At 40.6% G+C, this 21,221-nt stretch overlaps 1 protein-coding gene and 1 long non-coding RNA gene across 5 annotated transcripts in view; one reads left to right on the forward strand and one right to left on the reverse strand.

Moving 5' to 3' along the window:
* The window catches only part of THSD7A (thrombospondin type 1 domain containing 7A), a 270,999-nt gene that overhangs the window by 63,074 nt on the left and 186,704 nt on the right, over positions 1–21,221 (forward strand). For 2 of the 4 annotated variants that reach the window (XM_069959349.1, XM_069959352.1), the window contains exons 1-2: positions 12,236–12,306; positions 15,507–16,030. The exons of 1 other annotated variant lie outside the window; for it this stretch is intronic. The gene's annotated coding sequence lies outside the window, so the exon portion shown is untranslated. Of the gene's footprint in view, positions 1–11,972; positions 12,010–12,235; positions 12,307–15,506; positions 16,031–21,221 lie in introns of those variants that run through there. One more of the 4 variants, XM_069959350.1, reaches the window with a different exon arrangement.
* On the reverse strand, positions 3,647–7,337 carry LOC138784911 (uncharacterized). Its single transcript, XR_011361975.1, has 3 exons — positions 7,216–7,337; positions 4,568–4,694; positions 3,647–3,967 (listed from the first exon to the last, which is right to left on the reverse strand). It is a non-coding gene; the product is annotated as an uncharacterized lncRNA (long non-coding RNA).

Genomic DNA, 21,221 nt, shown 5'->3' on the forward strand with positions numbered 1-21,221 from the left:
ATACTCTAACGAATACCCCATAGCAGGTCTCTTATTAGCCAATAAACATGCGGGGAAGGGGCTGGCACATCCTGCTATGCTGCAGCCATGTTGACTGCTGGTCTAGTAGTGATTGGCTGGTTGCATCAGGTGACCTGGGTGTATATAGACCCAGGTCACCTGATGCTCAGGTCACTTGCATTCTGTTAGCTGACAGGGAGAGCTGATGGAGCAGGGACAGGGGTGGTGGCGGGCTTAGGTTTAATGGTTAGGTAGGTGACTAGCTAACAAACACCCAACAGTCCTTTAGGATTAGTAACCTCACAGTGTGAAACCAAAAATCCCTGATATTACATACAATATACCAGTATTGTACAGTATACTGATACCTATGGTGGTACAGTATACTGGTACTGGTATATAGCTACTATAGACAGTTGTATAGCGTATGCAGTAGGAGTACCAGCATTAATCCACAACTACCCAAGGTGCTTTTTAGGACTAGAGCTATCCCTGTGTGACATCCAGTATAGTCTACCAGTATTAGACGGTCTACCCAGTCTGATAGTGGTCCAGTATACAGCTAGTACAGCGGTCTGGGAGTCTTAGATGCAGCCATGCATGCTCCCCCTGCTGTGCCAGTTCCATTTCCGTGGTGTTTCCATCACTTTCTGAGCTTTTCAGGTGACCAGACATCCCTCACCCCCTCTGCCGAATAGGAGGCCCCTGAAAAATTCCTGAGTCTCCTATTGACTTTAATGGTGTTCGTTACTCGATCGAAAATGTATGAGTTCTCTTCAACTCTGAAACATGGTACTCTGGGTCAATGTGACCTTATGGATGCATTGGGCGTAAGCACCAGGGCTATTCCGGAACAGCTGATGGTTCTGATCACATTTTCGGAGCGTTTTTCTGGCTCATTACATTGATCGCTCTCCCATCATTGTTGTCATACACGGCAAAGTAACCGGAGAGGGAACGAGCTGGAATCATTATAGTGAAGATCATTTTCCATAAACCAACTTTCTGCCCCATCGCTATCATGAGACCGAGATGAACTGTGGATGGAACGGAAAGATAAATGGACAGGAAGAATTGGAAAAATCTATCTGCGCTCTCTATTTATATGTATAGTCCTGGCTCTCTATACATTTATAGATGGGGTGATAGTAGGCTCGGTATTCTTCACATAGCCTCTTGGAGTTGGCGATTTAGAAAACCTCATGTAAGTAGAAATAACCAAAGCAAATAGGACAATAAAAATACTAGGAAAACTTCAGGCCGCATTCACACATACGATGTGGAGGTTTAGTATTTCTTATACGAAACCAGAAGTGGAACCCACAAGAAAAAAATTATTCTGGAAATTTTTGAAGATTTTGGATCAAAAAAATCAGGTTTTGGATAAATTTACTGATTAAATACTGTAAATAGCCTAAAAAAAGGGGTTGCCCACTTTAGGAAACCTATTCCCAGATATCTTGTTGGGGATTCTAAATCCTTAGAGGAGAAATCAGGCAGTTCAGGGGGGAAATTGATGACAAGTACTAACTTACCTCTCCCTGTGCCCACGGTGAGCGGCGGGACCAGCCACGGGACCCCCACCGGGCTCCAGGCTGTCCGTAGCTGACACTAGAGATGATCGAACAGCGGAAAATCTTAGGTTCTATAGAACTCGAACCTTGTTGAACCTTCGGCATTTGATTCCCGATGCCGTGTCTGTGGGGAAGGAGGAGACAGCCCGGGTACCGTCTGGAATTCCGGAATTCAGTCTAGGTAATAGGCTGTATCCCGAAATTCCAGGCGCTACCCGGGCTGTCTCCTCCTTCCCCACGGACCGGGAAGGCATAGTGAATCAAATGCGGAAAGTTCGACAAGGTTCGAGTTCTATAGAACCTAAGATTTTCCGCTGTTCAATCATCTCTAGCTGACACGTCACAAACCAAATGATGAACTGATGGACCACTCACCCAGTCAGTGACTGAATCGGGACACCGCTCCAGTCGCTGATTGGCTGAGCAGCCAGTCCATCAGCCGGGACAGGCCTTTTCCATGATGACATCACAATGATGACAACACAATCACATCACAACAAAAAATGCCTTCTGGCTGGGGTCCCGAGGCCAGTCCTGCCACTCACTGTGGGCACAGGTAAGTCAGTACTTGTTATCAATTTCCCCCCAAATTTTATAATCTGATGAATTTTATAATCTGAGGGACTTCTCCTTTAAAAACAGGATCTCCTCTCCTGTTTGGGACATTCACCTATCAACCAGAGCAGTTACCATGAGCGTCTCTACAAAGAGAACACTACCACGATGAGTATATTTTTAAACAAGAATGATCCCCATTATGATCTGTTAAATTAAAAAAATTATCCAAGATTAAACTTTTTTTTTAGAAACTGCACCACTCTTGTCTTCAGTTTGCGTGTGGTATTGCAGCTCAGTTCCATTGAGGTTAAAGGAGCCAAGTTGTAACACCACTGGCAACCTGAGGACAGATGTGGCTTTTTTGTGTTTTTTTTTTTTTTTTTGTGTGTTTTTTTTCCCCACAACTCCTTTAAAGGCAACCTGTCACCATGAAAATGCTACCTAATCTATCTGCATCATATTATAGAGGAGAAGGAGCTGAGCGGATTGATATATATATCTTTATGGGAAAAGATTCAGTATACCAGTGTAATTTAATGATTGAAATCTCTGACGTTTCCATGCTAAAGAGTCCCGTCCATTAAGTGACACCGCCCACTGGACTCCTAAACCCGAAATGAGCAGGGATTTCAATCAACATGTTGCAAGTTATACAGAATCCTTTCCCACAAAGATATATATCAATCCGCTCAGCTCTTCCTTCTCTACAACATGATGGCGATAGATTAGATAGCATTGCCTTGGTGACAGGATCCCTTTAAATTAAACAGTGGTAGCCCAGCTTTGCTTTTTCATTCCCAGATCAACACTAAAGCTGTCAATATCTGAATCCTAAGGAAAGTTACTTAAATGGTCATCATTCTTTCCTCCAACAACTTTCCTCCTAACAACGTCTCCATGTATTGCCCACTAGATGTCTCCCTTTCCTGTCATCTTCTGTTCACTGCCTATCGTTAGAAGAATTATGTCTCTAGTAACATGGACACCAAGACAGAACACAGGAAGTTGGGGTGGGGCTTAGTTTGTGCTGCTTGCAGGAGAAGGGAAGAGAGCCTGGGCTGTGTGAATGAAATCTGAGCCTGTCTTCCTCCTCCACAGTAGTCACACTGTGATAGAAAGGTAAATCAAGGCTTCCTTCTCATTACTCTAGACAGCTTTCCCTTGTACTCCTACTACTGTACATGGTGCTGCCTCTTTAATGTAATATTCTCTCCTTCTCTCTTTAGCGCCATCATCATCATCAGTTCAGTGCTTTGTAACCCCTTCCTTGCTGTTTCTTTCACCGATCTGAAGGTTTAATGTAATCAAACCAGGTAGTTTTTTTAAAAATCTTTTGAAACTCCACATAGAATGCAAAACTTTTTTTTAAGTCTACAGATTATTCCCATCCGTTGGGCATTTTGTATTATTTTTGGCTTACATTACATTTCACTCAATCTCTATTGATATTTTTTATGTTGTTTCATTGAATTTTTTTAATTTTTTTATTTATTTATTTATTTTCTTTTTATGTCGGCCAGATACAATATATCACAGTTGTGTAGAGATGTAGCGGCGTAATCCTCAGCTGTAATATATAGACTACGCATCATGACAGGTGGATGAAGGGCACAGGCTACCAAAATGATTACACAGCATGGCTGCGCCCAGAAACCGCGAGCGCCAGACACATAAACAAACTGGAGAGCGGAACCGTAAGCGACAGAACCGAAATATCTCAATCCTGACAGCAGCCTAAATAAATGCACGCTGCTTCACAGCGCATAAAATAAGGCAGAACGCCGCCATTGTCTGCTTATCACAGATTTGTTACTCCAGGATGTTTTATCTTCCCGCTGCAAAAAAAAAATATTAGCATAATAGTCATTTGCTATGAAAACAAATTCAGGATTCGGAAATCAAAAATATTTGCAAAAAGAAATTTTAGCTTTTTAGTTACATTAGAACTTTATTGGAAGATAAAAGTAAAAAAAAAAATACAGGGGTACTCAAGAGAAAAAAGTTTTTAAATCAATTGGTGTTGTAAAGTTCAAAAAATATAAATATTATTTTAAATTTAAAAATCCCTAGTCCCTTCAAGTACTTATCAGCTGCTGTATGTCCTGCAGGAAGTGGTGTATTCTTTCCATTCTGACACAATGCTCTCTACTGCCACCTCTGTCCATGTCAAGAACTGTCCAGAGCAGGAGAGGTTTTCTATGGGGATTTGCTGCTGCTCTGGACAGTTCCTGACATTGACAGAGGTGGCAGCAGAGAGCACTGTGTCAGACTGGAGAGAATACACCACTTCCTGCAGAGTATACAGCAACTGATAAGTATGGGAAGACAGGAGATTTTTTAAAGAAGCAATTTACAAATCTACTTTCTGACATCATTTGATTTGAAAGTAAAAAAAATCGCTGGAGTATCCCTTTCAGGATAGAATATTGACTTACATGACTACCTATAGGTGTTGCCAGAGAGAGTTTTCTTCCTTCTGGAATCGAGCTAATTTATATAAATTTTCCCATGAAGCATTGCCCTGCAAGACTTTGAGAACCAGCATTCCACCAGAGCTTCTTACTAGAAACAACACAACAAACAGACCCAGCTTTTTCACCCACTATTACACAGATTACAGATGATCCCTGGGGGGCTGCAGTTTGAGGGGTTGTCCTAGGCAGAGAGCCCCTTTAATCTTTTTTTTTTTTTTTTTTTTTTAAGATTTCACATCTGTTCTTACAGGTTCTGGAAGTGTTTATGAGTTGTCACATCCAAATTTCGGGATAATTCTCATTACATTTAAAGGGAATCTGTTAGCTCCTGGACCTTACCTGCGGTGCTGACAGTGTGCTGCCACTGGCATTCCCCTAGTGAGCCTGGTGCCTTTTTTGGTAATTTTCCGTGCAGTGGATTGTGCACAATCCCAGGTCTCCTACTGTACTGAAGAGACAAAGAGGAGTTGTTTGTGCAAAACTCTGCCACACCTCACCACTCCTTCCATCTCCCTCCTCTTCATGAATAATCAATGCTGCCCGGACTCCTGCTCACTTAGCTGTCAGCCAGTGTCTCTGATTGCAGATCAGTCTTTACTTTATTTCATTTCAGGGGATTTGAACCAGAAAATGAATTGTCGACAGCTCTCAATACAGGTGAGTTATCCCCAGACCACAGCTCCAACACATTTGGGCTGAGAGATTCAACTGTATGTGAGTGTTTCTTTCAGCCTACAGAGGACTGATCTGCAATCAGAGACACTGTCTGACAGCTGAGTGGAGGAGGCCGGGCAGCATTGATTATTCATGAAGAGGAGGGAGGAGGAAGGAGTGGTGAGGTGTACTAGAGTGTGGCACAAACAACTCCTCTTTGACTCTTCATTACAGTAGGAGACGTGAGATTGTACATAAACCACTGCACAAAAAAATTACCAAAAGGCGCCATGCTCACTAGGGGACTGCCAGCTACAGCGCACTGTAAGCACCTCAGGTAGGGTCCAGGAGCTGACAAATTTACGCTCCATTGTTATGTTACACAGTGCAAAATCCCTACTAATGGGTTTGTAATCTGCTGGTCTCTACAGGATGAGATGTGAACTGCACCGGACGACACATAGGAGAAAAATATGTAAAATTAAAAACAAAACAAAAAAACGAACAGATGAAGAAAACACAATAGAAATGGTAGAAGGAAAGTTCTTCCTGAGAAAATGAACTAGGAATTCCTGAAATCGAAAGAAATGCAATGATCAATCACATTATCTATTACTGGGGTCTCCGATTAAAACTTACTTTTCTGTATCCATGTGTGCCCCCGGGGATCTCTAGATCAGCCCCCAGCTAATTGTTTTAATACAGCTGCAGAGAGGAGACAAGAATGTTTTAATTGGAAAACCCCTTTAAGACAGGATAGATAGATAGATAGATAGATAGATAGATAGATAGATAGATAGATAGATAGATAGGAGATAGGAGATAGATAGATAGATAGATAGGAGATAGATAGATAGATAGATAGATAGATAGATAGGAGATAGATAGATAGATAGATAGATAGGAGATAGGAGATAGATAGATAGATAGATAGATAGATAGATAGATAGATAGATAGATAGATAGGAGATAGATAGATAGATAGATAGATAGATAGATAGATAGATAAATAGGAGATAGATAGATAGATAGATAGATAGATAGATAGATAGATAGATAAATAGATAGGAGATAGATAGATAGATAGATAGATAGATAATAGATAGATAGGAGATAGATAGATAGATAGATAGATAGATAGATAGATAGGAGATAGATAGATAGATAGATAGATAAATAGATAGATAGATAGATAGATAGGAGATAGATAGATAGATAGATAGATAGATAGATAGGAGATAGATAGATAATAGATAGATAGATAGATAGATAGATAGGAGATAGATAGATAGATAGATAGATAGATAGATAGATAGATAGATAGGAGATAGATAGATAGATAGATAGATAAATAGATAGGAGATAGATAGATAGATAGATAATAGATAGATAGGAGATAGATAGATAGATAGATAGATAGATAGGAGATAGATAGATAGATAGATAGATAGATAGATAGATAGATAGGAGATAAATAGATAGATAGATAGATAGATAGATAGATAGATAGATAGATAGATAAGAGATACATAGATAGATATGTGGTGAGCCCCCGCTGTGCTATGGCGGAGGTACGGCCAGTCACTTGCCAGATGGTAGAGTGTGACGCCACTTCTTTGGTGGTTGGCTGAGATGTAACCGAACCCTAGGGTTCTGTGTCGTGACGCCAGTGCCAATTGGGCACACAGGTATGATGGCACACCTGCTTTTATTTTGGAGGGCCGGATACACCTTGTTCCCCTGTGGTCAGTGACCTGCCGGGCTGCTGAGGGGTCCCTTGGGCTGTTATCACGGTGGGCCGGAGTGGTGTAGTGACCCTACCGGACTATTGGTACTACCATCCACAGAAAGGGGAAATGTCCCAAGGAGTGTGTAACATTCAGTGTGAATTGGAGCCCACATAAATAATATAACGTGACAGTTAAGATGGTTCATAAAGCAGGAGTCTGACTCACTGTTTGCTGTCTTCGTATTTCTTTTATTTTCTTTCTTAATTCATGTCCATAGTAAGGCTGAGGAGGCTTAGAGGTGTGCATCCACGGAGCTGGCGTGGGTCCCGTCTGCCGCGCAAGTGTGTGTATACTGTGTTGGTGCAGGAAGAAGAATCACAGAGTCTCTTTACCACAAATAATCTCTTGTTTACTCTGAAAGTACTTGTGTGCAGCAGAACATACAGCCGTGTCTTGACAGGATACGTTACACTGGATAATACACTCGGTACTACACTTGATAATACAGGATCCAGATCTGTGATAGGAGTATAGCGAGGAGTGCAGTCATGCTGACTGGGCTGCGTGTTAAGAGATACGTAGAAGAATCAGAGGAGCAGAGAGGAGGATATCGTGAGATTCCAACCCAAGTAGCTCTGTGCTCTGCCAGGATGTTGGAATATGAGGTGGAGAGATAAGAATACTTGAGAGAGAATACTTGTGCCCGTGCATCGAGCTTGGTCGGAATGAACCAACTGTTGCCCTACCAGTGTCGGGTGACCCGTCCTAGAGGGTGAAACAAGCCCCATACCCTGTTACCTGGGATGAGCGGAATGCTGAGGGTTCTCTGCTGACAACCGTGCTGCGAGATAGAGTTCATAGGCTTCTAGCAACTTTGCTCTATCTGGATCAGTTCCTAGCTTTTTGCTGTCGTGGATACTGTTCTGCACTGTGACTCTCCTAGTTCACGGCATGGGTTGAGATAAATTCTGACGTGTCCTCTCCTGTGAGGGGTTTAATACTGGTTTAGTTGATTTGCCATAAGCAATAATACCTTTATTTCCCCAAAAGTTTAAAACTTAACTTTTATTATTGTAATTCTTTAAGATATGATTCAATGTGCTTCTGTGTTAGTGTATATACAGTGCTCCTTATTAAAATAGGTGTACCTTCAGAGATATTGTTTTTGCCAGTATTATAGCTGGTCTATGATACGGAGTGAGCTGTATTTAGATGTGGTACAGATTGTATCTCAGCTGGGCCTGGAGGTCCCCCGCTGTCAGTGGTCGCTTAGGTTTTATGATGCCTAATGATCTGATGTGTACGGGCTCTCCCTGTGCGGGACTATACCCCGTCTGACTCTTACATAGAGTCCGCTATCTAATGCCGATGACTATGCCATGATCAGTGGTTGCTCAGTGCTCAGTTGGGTTATTTAAAGGTACACCTAGTCTAAAAGTGCCTTGCCTTATCTGACTAGTTTCGTCAGTCGCGCTGACGTTTTCAAAGATTTTTTGGCAAGGGGTTTAATACTGCACAGTGCCAAGTAAGGTTACTTGAAGAGAAACTGTTAGGTGCATCCTAGCCCTACAGAGTCTAGTGACCAAAGACCTTTACATTTCCTCTACCCACGTGACTTCCTATCTCCAGCTCCTTGTAAGGTGTGCTGTGAATGGGTGAAGAGTGTATAAAGAAGAAGTAAAGTAAGAGATGATAGGACGGAAGAAAGTACTCCCATAGGTTCACAGATCCATGTGACACACAAATAAACAATAACCCTTAACATACTTTAGCCGTGCAACAACTGAGTACACATACCTATAATAGCGACATCTAGTGGCGAAACTTTATCACTACTACATCACCACTTACAATAAGTACAGGCTTTTGCGAAGGGTGTAACCTATAGCAACACCCATGGTGGGACACCACAGATAGATAATAGATAGATAGGAGATAGATAGATAGATAGATAGAAGATAGATAGATAATAGATAGAGTAGATAGATAGATAGATAGATAGTCCTTATAATGTATCTTTTTTATTTTATTCCAGCAGCCCCAGCTATAACTATACACAGTGTGGGACTGGGGTACCTGGTGCCCACCAGAGGAAATGATCCTGGGGGCCCACCGATAAGGAACCAGTGAGAAAAGACATGTCAGTGAGTGTTAGTGAAGGTTCTAAAGCTGGGGGCCCACCGGAGGATCCTCAGGTCCCTTAGTGGGCCAGTCTGACACTGACTATACCTGACTCCTCCTATATACTCCCCCACCTATATACTTCCATTTCTGGTATGACTATGAGGAGCTGTGTGTAAGTGCCGTTGTGGCCTCTGTGCCCCTCAGGTGTTGGAGCGGGTGGAGCTGGTTTCCTCTATGACCCCCATCTGTAATGCACTAGGTTTACCTGCAGTCCTATGGAAATCCACAGAGGAATCATCTTGATATCAATATGTGTTCAGCCGTTACCTCGGCTCTGCTACATCTGTACAGGACCATAAAGCCCGCCGCAGCTTTCATCCAGCATGGTGACCTGCACGCCCAGCAAAGTTCAGGAGAAGAATTCCGACCGTCTCTTTTTACAAATGGGATTTTATTTGGCGCTGACCTCTCGGTCTCTCGCTTTTATGTACAAATGAGAAACCGGGAATCTCACCAGGCCGGCGGTTCTGCTCTTTCTTGTTACACGAGGATATTTCAAGATTCTTTTCAGATGATTTCTGCTCTGATGCCCTTTTAATCTGTGAGCAATGTTCATCCATCCTGTCTGGAAATGGCATCTCCTCCGTCCCCCACATCTATCTGCTCGCCTGAACACTGGGCTCGGATGTCTGTGTCAGGAAGCCCAGCTAATAAGAGATGGAAAGAATCCTGTGCCAGCCAATCTAGTATTACTGCCATACAATGCTGAAATCCCAAACAGTGCCATATATCTTATATAATACCACCAAACAGTGCCATACATCTCTCATATAATACTATCACACAGTGTCATACATCTCTCATATAATACTATCACACAGTGCCATACATCTCTTATATAATACCACCAGACAGTGCCATACATCTCTCATATAATACCACCACACAGTGCCATATATCTCATATAATACTATCACACAGTGCCATTCATCTCTCATATATTACTATCGCACAGTGCCATACATCTCTCATATATTACTATCGCACAGTACCATACATCTCTCATATATTACTATCGCACAGTGCCATATATCTCATATAATACCACCAAACAGTGCAATGATACATCTCTCATATAATACTATCACACAGTGTCATACATCTCTCATATAATACTATCACACAGTGCCATATATCTCATGTAATACCACCAAACAGTGTCATACATCTCTCATATAATACTATCACACAGTGCCATATATCTCATATAATACCACCAAACAGTGCCATACATCTCTCATATAATACCACCAAACAGTGCCATACATCTCTCATATAATACCACCAAACAGTGCCATACATATCTCATATAATACCACCAGTGTTAAACATCTCATACAATACCACCAGACAGTGCTGTACATTTCATATAATACCACCAAACAGTACCATACATCTCTCATATAATACCACCAAACAGTGCCATACATCTCTCATATAATACCACCAAACAGTGCCATACATATCTCATATAATACCACCAGTGTTAAACATCTCATACAATACCACCAGACAGTGCTGTACATTTCATATAATACCACCAAACAGTGCCATACATCTCTCATATAATACCACCAAACAGTGCCATACATCTCTCATATAATACCACCAAACAGTGCCATACATCTCTCATATAATACCACCAAACAGTGCCATACATATCTCATATAATACCACCAGTGTTAAACATCTCATACAATACCACCAGACAGTGCTGTACATTTCATATAATACCACCAAACAGTACCATACATCTCTCATATAATACCACCAAACAGTGCCATACATCTCTCATATAATACCACCAAACAGTGCCATACATATCTCATATAATACCACCAGTGTTAAACATCTCATACAATACCACCAGACAGTGCTGTACATTTCATATAATACCACCAAACAGTACCATACATCTCTCATATAATACCACCAAACAGTGCCATACATCTCTCATATAATACCACCAAACAGTGCCATACATCTCTCATATAATACCACCAAACAGTGCCATACATATCTCATATAATACCACCAGTGTTAAACATCTCATACAATACCACCAGACAGTGCTGTACATTTCATATAATACCACCAAACAGTACCATACATCTCTCATATAATACCACCAAACAGTGCCATACATCTCTCATAAAATGTCACCAAACAGCGCCATACATTTATCATATAATACTACACGGAAACTGGAGAGAATGGAACGTCTGCACATCCCATCTATGGCTGATACTAATGCCGCTTGGCCTATATTAAAAATCAACACCAGAGGACCTGCACATTGGTACACGGGGCAATATGGCTTGATCAATTCATATACAGACACTCTGGTGTTGATTTTTAATATAGGCCTAGCGGCATTAGTATCAGCCATAGATGGGATGTGCAGCCGTTCCTTTCTCTCCAGTCCGTGTCATATAATACTACCACACACTGCCATACATTTATCATATAATACCACTAAACAGTGCTATACATTTATTATATAATACTACCACACAGTGCCATACATCTCTTAAATAATATCGCCACACAGCTCTTTGTCTAGGTTACCGAGCACCACTCTGCTCTAAAAGCAGTGGTCTGGCCGGTGTACTGTATAGATAGGTATAGTGTACAATATTATATGTATATATTATACAATGTATATACTATACACATAGGGGGTGATTTATCAAACATGGTGTAAAGTGAACCTGGCCCAGTTGCCCCTAGCAACCAATCAGATTCCACCTTTCATTTTCCAAAGAGTCTGTGAGGAATGAAAGGTGGAATCTGATTGGTTGCTAGGGGTAACTGAGCCAGTTTCGCTTCACACCGGTATGATAAATCTCCCCCAATAATCTCTATATTATGTGAGTGAGTTATCAAACTGGTGTAAAGTAGAATTGTCTTAGTTGCCCCTAGCAACCAATCAGATTCCACCTTTCATTTTCCAAAGACTCTGTGGGGAATGAAAGGTGGAATCTGATTGGTTGCTAGGGGCAACTAAGACAATTCTACTTTTCTCCAGTTTGATAAATCATCCCCTATATCTATATGTACATCAGCCAGATCACTACTTTTAGAGCAGAGTGCTGGTCGGTAACCTAGACAACGAGCTGTCAATATGAGGAGGTAAAGAGCAGTATATCAGGATAAGGAGAAAAAGTTGCTCAATGATTGTATTTTCAGAAATAGTTAATGCTACGTTTACACGGAGCGATTATTCGCCCAATCGATCGTTTAACGATTTTGAAGCAACGATTTGGTTTTTATAACGATCAGCGTTTAGACGAATAAATCGTTTGAAAATTTGTACGAAAAATCGTTATTGTGATCGTTTTTAAAGTCGCTTAACCCCATCTTTTACATAGAGTAAATCGGTGGAAGACTGTTTACACGAAGCGAACGACGAACAACGATTTAAAAACATGTTGAAAGTTTAAAATGAACGATTTCTCGCTGGTCGTTTGATCGTTTGCTGTGTTTACACGGTACGATTATCGCTCAAATGCGATCGTTTATGCGAAAATTCTAACAATAATCGCTCCATGTAAACGCAGCATTACTTGATGAGCCCTAGGAGTATACCTATATTAGCTGAGACGGGAGTTCCCCTTTAACAATAAAGCTGGTGCCATGGACCTCCGCCCATCACCTGTACCATAGATAGGAGGCGCCGGCGCTGCGGCTCAGCTGGCTCACTAATTACTGTATAAGTGCTGCCCTGGTCACATGACTCCGCACATAATGAATTGGCTGTTAGCAGCGGCGGCGGTGGTGCTGGGGCCGGGGGCTCCGGGTCACTGGGATTTTACTCAATTTGGGTAATTAACAATGTGCATAAGTAAGTGGGGGCAGCGCATGTGTAATAGCACCTCTGGCTGCCATATACTTAACACACAAGAGGAGACGCAGAAGGATCGGGGCAGAGCGGATGGCAAACCAGTCAATGACTAAGCAAGACGTGTCCTTAAAGGAGACAAGTGCAGCTCTCAGCACTGGAGGACCCCGGGGAGGACTAGCATACAATGCCAATTCACTATTTATAATCCTGATGTTATCTGATGTGGCTGACAGGAGGAGCAGTATATAGGTGGTGGTGGGGGGGGGGGGGTCATGTACAGCTGTAGCCGGGGCCGCTAGAGTAGGAAAAAAAACAGATACCTTATTAGAACATTCTGGGAAAACAAGGGGGGGGGGAGTTAGTTGTATCACCCACAAAAAACATCTATGCTTTGGAGGACTATGTAATACTTTATTTAACCTGTAGGGGAGCTGTGGGGAGGCTAAACACTTGCTACTAGGTGTTTATTTGCAGTTTAAGGCTGGGTTCACACTACGTATATTTCAGTCAGTATATTTCAGTCAGTATTGCAACCAAAACCAGGAGTGGATTAAAAACACAGAAAGGATCTGTTCACACAATGGTGAAATTGAGTGGATGGCCGCCATATGAAAGTAAATAACGGCCATTATTTCAATATAACAGCCGTTGTTCTAAAATAACAGCAAATATTTGCCATTAAAAGGCGGCCATCCACTCAATTACACCATTGTGTGAACATAGCCTTTCTGTGTTTTTAATCCACTTCTGGTTTTGGTTGCAATACTGACTGAAATATACTGACTGAAATGAGCTTATCATTGGGGAACCCTTTCACCAAATACTGATTGTCCACAGCATCTATCTCCTATCTATCTATCTCCTATCTATCTCCTATCTATCTGTCTATCTATCTTCTATCTATCTATCTATCTATCATCTATCTCCTATCTATCTCCTATCTATCCTCTATCTATCTCCTATCTATCTATCTATCTATCTATCTATCTATCTATCTATCTATCTATCTATCTATCTATCTCCTATCTATCTATCTCCTATCTATCTATCTATCTCCTATCTATCTATCTATCTATCTATCTATCTATCTATCTATCTATCTCCTATCTATCTATCTATCTATCTATCTATCTATCTATCTATCTATCTATCTCCTATCTATCTCCTATCTATCCTCTATCTATCTATCTTCTGTCTATCTATCTATCTCCTATCTATCTATCTATCTATCTATCTATCTATCTATCTCCTATCTATCTATCTATCTATCTATCTATCTATCTATCTCCTATCTATCTATCTATCTATCTTCTATCTATCTATCTCATATCTATTATCTATCTCCTATCTATCTATCTATCTATCTATCTATCTATCTATCTATCTATCTATCTATCTCCTATCTATCTATTATCTATCTATCTATCTATCTATCTCCTATCTATCTATCTATCTATCTATCTATCTATCTATCTATCTATCTATCTATCTCTCTCCTATCTATCTATTATCTATCTATCTATCTATCTATCTATCTATCTATCTCTCTCCTATCTATCTATTATCTATCTATCTATCTATCTATCTATCTATCTATCTATCTATCTATCTATATCATCTATCTATCTATCTATCTATCTATCTCCTATCTATCTATCTATCTATCTATCTATCATCTATCTATCTATCTATCTATCTATCTATCTATCTATCTATCTCTCTCCTATCTATTATCTATCTATCTATCTATCTCCTATCTATCTATCTCCTATCTATCCATCTATCTCCTATCTATCTATCTATCTATCTATCTATCTATCTATCTATCTATCTCCTATCTATCTATCTATCTATCTATCTATCTATCTATCTATCTCCTATCTATCTATCTATCTATCTATCTATCTATCTATCTATCTCTTATCTATAATCTATCTATCTATCTATCTATCTATCTATCTATCTATCTATCTATCTCCTATCTATCTCCTATCTATCTATCTATCTATCTATCTATCTATCTATCTATCTATCTATCTACCTACCTATCTCCTATCTATCTCCTATCTATCTCCTATCTATCTATCTATCTATCTATCTATTTATCTATCTATCCATCTATCTCCTATCTATCTATCTATCTATCTATCTATCTCCTATCTATCTATCTATCTATCTATCTTCTATCTATCTATCTATCTATCTATCTATCTATCTATCTATCTATCTCTTATCTTTAATCTATCTATCTATCTATCTTCTATCTATCTATCTATCTATCTATCTATCTATCTATCTCCTATCTATCTATCTATGTATCTATCTATCTATCTATCTCCTATCTTCTAGAACTGTCTCCTATATAAGTATTAGATAACCATGTTGTCTGAGTGCTCTATATGGTGGTGTTATTTAGGATGTTTGGGTAATGGATGGCATTGCTGTGTGACTATATAGCGGTATTATCTTATACCCTCTTGTATTACAGTTACCCCCATCTATCTTTATTCATGTGACTGTGTGCTGGCGGACACCAGATGCTTCCCCCCGGTCCCCACTATGGATGGATCTCTGTGGATCTCAGCCTATAATCTGGTGGCCGCTGCTTGTGTTTCCGCAGCTGAGGACCAGTAATCCACACTTGCTTATCTCTCTTAATCACAGGCGCACAATGCTGGGGCTTCCTGAGCCTTTAATTCCCTCTTAAATGCGTAAGAGAGTGGAAAGTAAATACAAAGGCAGAGCGGCCGCCACCACCGCCGCTAATTTCTCCTGATGTCAGAATATTTTTGCCGGGCAGTGCCAGCCAGTTATTTGATCAAGGCCGCTCCTAATCTAATGCATGAGAATAGGCCGGATCCGGGGCAGGTTCTGCACAATGGGGGGCGCCTCCAGAGACATCCTGCTGCCAAAAAACAGACACACTCATTTCTGGAAGGAAGGCGAATGTTGTCAATGGCAACCGAAGAGATGTAGCACAGGCGAGACTGTCATTGTTTCAAGTCAAATGAAGTGATAAGCAATATTTGTTTTTTTTTTTTCGTTTTTTTATTTTGTTTTTGAATTTTAGTTTAAAATTGAATTCGAATTTTAGGATTGTAATTTGCTTCTGTCTCTTGTGCGCTGGTCTCTGCCTCTCGCACATAGTCTGTGAGGATGTCAATCTTAAGTCACATGGAATAGAAATGAGTAAATTTCACAAATTAAGATCTAAATATAAATATAATTCGAAAATTAATATGACTATATTAAAATATATTAAACATTAAAATTGAAAGGGAAACTCCGGTAAAAATCTTTTTCTTTCAAATCAACTGGTTTCAGAACGTTATATAAATTTGTTATTTACTTCCATTTAAAAATCTTCCTTCCCATTCTCAACATATGTATAGCATTACAGCTGCTGTATGTCCTGCAGGAAGTGGTGTATTATCTCCAGTCTGACACAGCGCTCTCTGCTGCCATCTCTGTCCATGTCAGGAACTGTCCAGGGCAGGAGAGGTTTTCTATGGGGATTTGCTGCTGCTCTGAACAGTTCCTGACATGGACAGAGGGGGCAGCAGAGAGCACTATCTCAGACTGGAGAGAATACACCACTTCCTGCAGGACATACAGCAGCTATAATACTATACATATGCTAAGTATGGAAAGTAAGATTTTTAAATAGAAGTTAATTACAAATTTATATAACATTTTGAAACCAGTTGATTTGGGGGAAAAAAAAGACTTACGATTGACATTCTCATAGACTGCAGGACATACAGCAGCTGATAAGTATGGGGAAACTTTTTTTTAAATAGAAGTAAATTACAAATGTATATAACTTTCTGAAACCAGTTGATTTGAAAGAAAGAGATTTTCACAGGAGTTTCCCTTTAAATTTTTAATTTATTTTAATATATTCAAATAAATTTTCGGATTCTATTTAGATTTAGATCTTAATTTGCATTAGGAATTAGCCCCATAGTCCTAAAAATCTATGATACTCTGAGCTCTCCTAGAACTTGATCCTAACCCTTCTTATGATCGCTAAAATGCTTGTCATGTTTAGTTCATGGACTAAAGGGGAAGGGGCATATTATGAACTCTTTATCTTGAGGTCCTCGTAGTCCCAGTCATCACTATAGACAACAAGATGTAGAAGGAGTTTAGTGATAACACAACCAACTCCCATTGACCTCACCAACACCAATGATTATAAACCACCAGTTAATCGTATGATTTGTCTCCTATAAATATACATGAGACGTCCATCGATGGTAACGACAGCATCACCCATACCCCTGGTGCAATATATGATGCATATGCTGCTGACTGTGTGAAACACGTCGGGACTTTATAAGACCCCTGAGGATGGAGGCCTGAGGCTAATGCACTTCTCTGCCCTCCTCGGATCCCGCACCTGGGTCTTGTGCTGAAAGCCTTCACCAGGCAACGGCCATCAATAAATTGACACGACGCCGGTCCCTGAAAGCTCATCAGCCAGTTCTGCTTAATGGGAAATTCATTATAAAATAATTATATACTGGTTAATATAAGCATCCGAGGAGCGGCGGGGGGATTATCCGGGACGGGGAGCGAGTAAGCAGGCTTTGATGTCTTACATGATAGATAAGGGTGAGGTTTGTCCTGTTATTCACCCCAAACATCTGAAGAGGGGGAAGAAGTTAGAGAGAAGTCAGTCGCAGATTTTTGGAAGTATCGGCCATAGGACTAAAGGGGTAAAGATTCTCATTGAGGAGATCACCATGTGGAGTCCTATAAGCCATGCAATGTCTATTGGGAAAAATATGCAAAGTAGGGGGAAGAATTACTCCCTAGTGCCACCTAAAGGAGGTAGCGATCCTGCAAGTCCAAACTGTAGTCCTATAGGCCATGCAATGTCCCCTGGGAGCAATATGCAAAGCAGCTCTTATGGAAAAGGTAGAAAGTTTGCTCTCTGCTGCCACCTAAAGGAGGTAGTGCCCCTGCACATTCATGCTCAACCCTTTTAAAGAGCCTTGAAATTGTGTGTACAGCCATCACAATGCAGCTATATGTGGATGTCACATACTCTGCACTGATAGAGGGTGGAGCTTATGACAATGGTCTCTATGGAATCACAGCCCAATGCATCATGGAGTTAAAGGGGAATTCCAGGAAAATAAAATTGTTTATATAAACTGGTGTAAGAAAGGTATAGATATGCTATTTATTTCTATTTAAAAATCTCAATTACTTATCAGCTGCTGTATGACCTGCAGGAAGTGGTGTATTCTTTCCAGTCTGACACAGCGCTCTCTGCTGCCACCTCTGTCCATGTCAGGAACTGTCCAGGGCAGGAGAGGTTTTATATGGGGATTGTGATGTGTGATGTTTGATATGTTTTAGACTCCATGTTGCTTCACTACTTTCCAATAATAGTTTATTAGTCCTGCACATCTGCTTGGAGGAATTTTAGCCCAGTCCTTCATAATCAACAGCTTCAACTCTGCTATGTCAGTAGCTTCCTCTAGAGATGAGCACAGCTGGAGCATGCTCGAGTTGCATCATTCGGCATTTGAATACCAGTGGCTGAAGAAGTTGGATGCAGACCAAGGGATTCCTGGAAAACATGGATACTGCCTATGGCCTATGACTGTATCCATGTTTTCCAGGACTCCCTAGGGCTGCATCCAACTACTTCAGCCACCGGTAGTCAAATGCTGAATGATCCAACTTGAGCATGCTCCAACTGTGCTCATCTCTAGTTTCTTTCCATGAACTGTGCACTTAGGGTCCTTCCATAACATTCCTATTAGATTATGGTCAAGACTTGTGACTTAAAACTTTATAACTTTTTCTTCTTTTAATCACTCAGCCTAACAGGTCCAAAATCTCTACCTTGGTTAGACTTGTCCACAAAACATTGCTCCAATATCCTTGTCAGTTGCTCTTTAGCTAACTATAAATAGGCAGCAATGTCCTTTTTGGTGTAACAAGCAGACAGGCAGCAATGTCCTTTTTGGTGTAACAGGCAGCAATGTCCTTTTTGGAGTAACAAGCAGACAGGCAGCAATGTTCTTTTAGGAGAGACTTGAAAACAGGCAGCAATGTTCTTTTTGCACAGACTGGGAGACAGGCAACAATGTTCCTTTTTGGAGTAACAGGCAGAAATGTTCTTTTTGGAGTAACAGTCAGCAATAATCTTTTTGGAGTTACAGACAGACAGGCAGCAATGTTCTTTTTACAGTAACAGACGGGCAACAATGTTCTTTTTGGAGAGACTGGGAGACAGGCAGCAATGTTCTTTTTGGACACACTGGGAGACAGGCAGCAATGTTCTTTTTGCACAGACTGGGAGACAGGCAGCAATGTCTTTTTTGGAGTAACAGTCAGCAATAATCTTTTTGGAGTTACAGACAGACAGGCAGCAATGTTTTACAATAACAGACAGGCAGCAATGTCCTTTTTGGAGATCTGTGGCATTCTGCTTACAGTCCTGTTATTCCACCATTGTTTCAGTGTCTTCCTGATGGTAAATTCATGAACAATAACACAAGCTAATGCTAGAAAAACCTTCTGTTGCTTAGAGGTTACCTTGGGATCCTTTGTGAGCTCTCACACCGTTATACGTCTTGCTGTTGACATGATCTTTGTCGGTCTACCACTGGTCTTTAATTTCCTCCATTTCCATTTGTCCACAGTCTGTCTGACTGTATATTGTATTTAGAGATGGTTTTATAACTTCTTCCACCAACAACTTTTCTACTCCTTACGGCCATGATGCACGTCCGCGAACATGTTGTGTAGATTAGACCTTTTTCTTAAAATAAAAAAGGTCGCCTGCTCACATCTGATTGTCCTCCCATTGAAAACACCTGACTGTAGTATCACCTACAAATTACCTGCTAAGCCTGAAGGTTCACATACAGATATGTGATACTGGATACATTTCCTCAATATATGCTCTAATAAATGACTGATTCTAATAGTTTAGCCTTGTTTGTTGGATCAATTTGATTCTTTATCTGCTTTATGAATAGCATCTCCACTTAACATCTTCTGCACAGGAACAGTAAGCAGTTGTATACAGTGTATTGCTGCTTACTGTAGAGCAGCATGGCTTCTGTCAAAATGATAGGAGTCCCTGCTTCTCCTTGTAGTTTCTATTGCTCCCTATACTAGGTCACCTGCTTGACTGAGCAGCAAGTATCAGAATTTTAGTGGAGGTGTATTCATATAATTTTCCTCTGGGTGGTAAGCATTTACTATCCTCAGCACTCTGCACCTGACCCAATAAATGTAAACTAAGCAGCAGGAATCAATGACTAAGATTTACTATTGCAACTGTGCCAGAATTCTTACATGTTTTACATGACTCATGCCACCATTATTATAAATTTTAGGAATTTTGTTTTATGTAAGAGGAGTGACCAATGAAAAGAGGGTGTGGCTTCTTTTAAAACACACTTAACCTACATGAGCCAAAAATGCACCAAAACGTTGCCTCACGATTCTAGTTTGAAGACCGCTCTACACCAGACAGTCCTCAGATATGCCAGACATCTCATCCAGCATGATATACCTTGAGAAACCCGGTTTGAAGTCTGTTCACTTTTAGTAAATCTGTATTTTACAGGGGCAGGGACACCTATCTTTTACAACAGTTCCTGCTTCTCAAAATTAGTCACAACTTTTTTTTTTTTTGGAATTTGGAATAAACTTGATTTGATCCAAACTGATTTGTCTACCTTAAGGGTAGATTCACAACTACTGAGTATTGTAGCGGATTTCACAGTGAAACTCGCAGCATAAAATCTGCTGCGATACTTGGTATCATTTTAGCCTAGGGCCTTATATTCTCGCAGTGTGGAGAAAATGTAGTGACAGCCGTGTTTAACTACTTAGCTGCCGTGGCATTAAAAAAATAAACAGCCCATGCTCCCCCAGCGCACTCACTGACAGCCCGCTTAGCCAATCACTGGCGGCCGCAGGACAGAGCACTGATTGGCTGAGAAGGTTGTCAGTGAGCCAGAACCCAAAGACTTAAGGTGCGTTTACACAGAGAGATTTATCTGACAGATTTAAGAAGCCAAAGCCAGGAATGGATTTGGAAAGAGGAGATATCTCAATCTTTCCTTTATGACCTGTTCCCTGTTCATAGTCTGTTCCTGGCATTGGCTTCAAAAATCTGTCAGATAAATCTCTCTGTGTAAACACACTATTAAAGTGTCACTGTCAT

Source organism: Dendropsophus ebraccatus, chromosome 2 (genome assembly GCF_027789765.1).
Source record: "Dendropsophus ebraccatus isolate aDenEbr1 chromosome 2, aDenEbr1.pat, whole genome shotgun sequence".
NCBI classification, from domain to species: domain Eukaryota; kingdom Metazoa; phylum Chordata; class Amphibia; order Anura; family Hylidae; genus Dendropsophus; species Dendropsophus ebraccatus.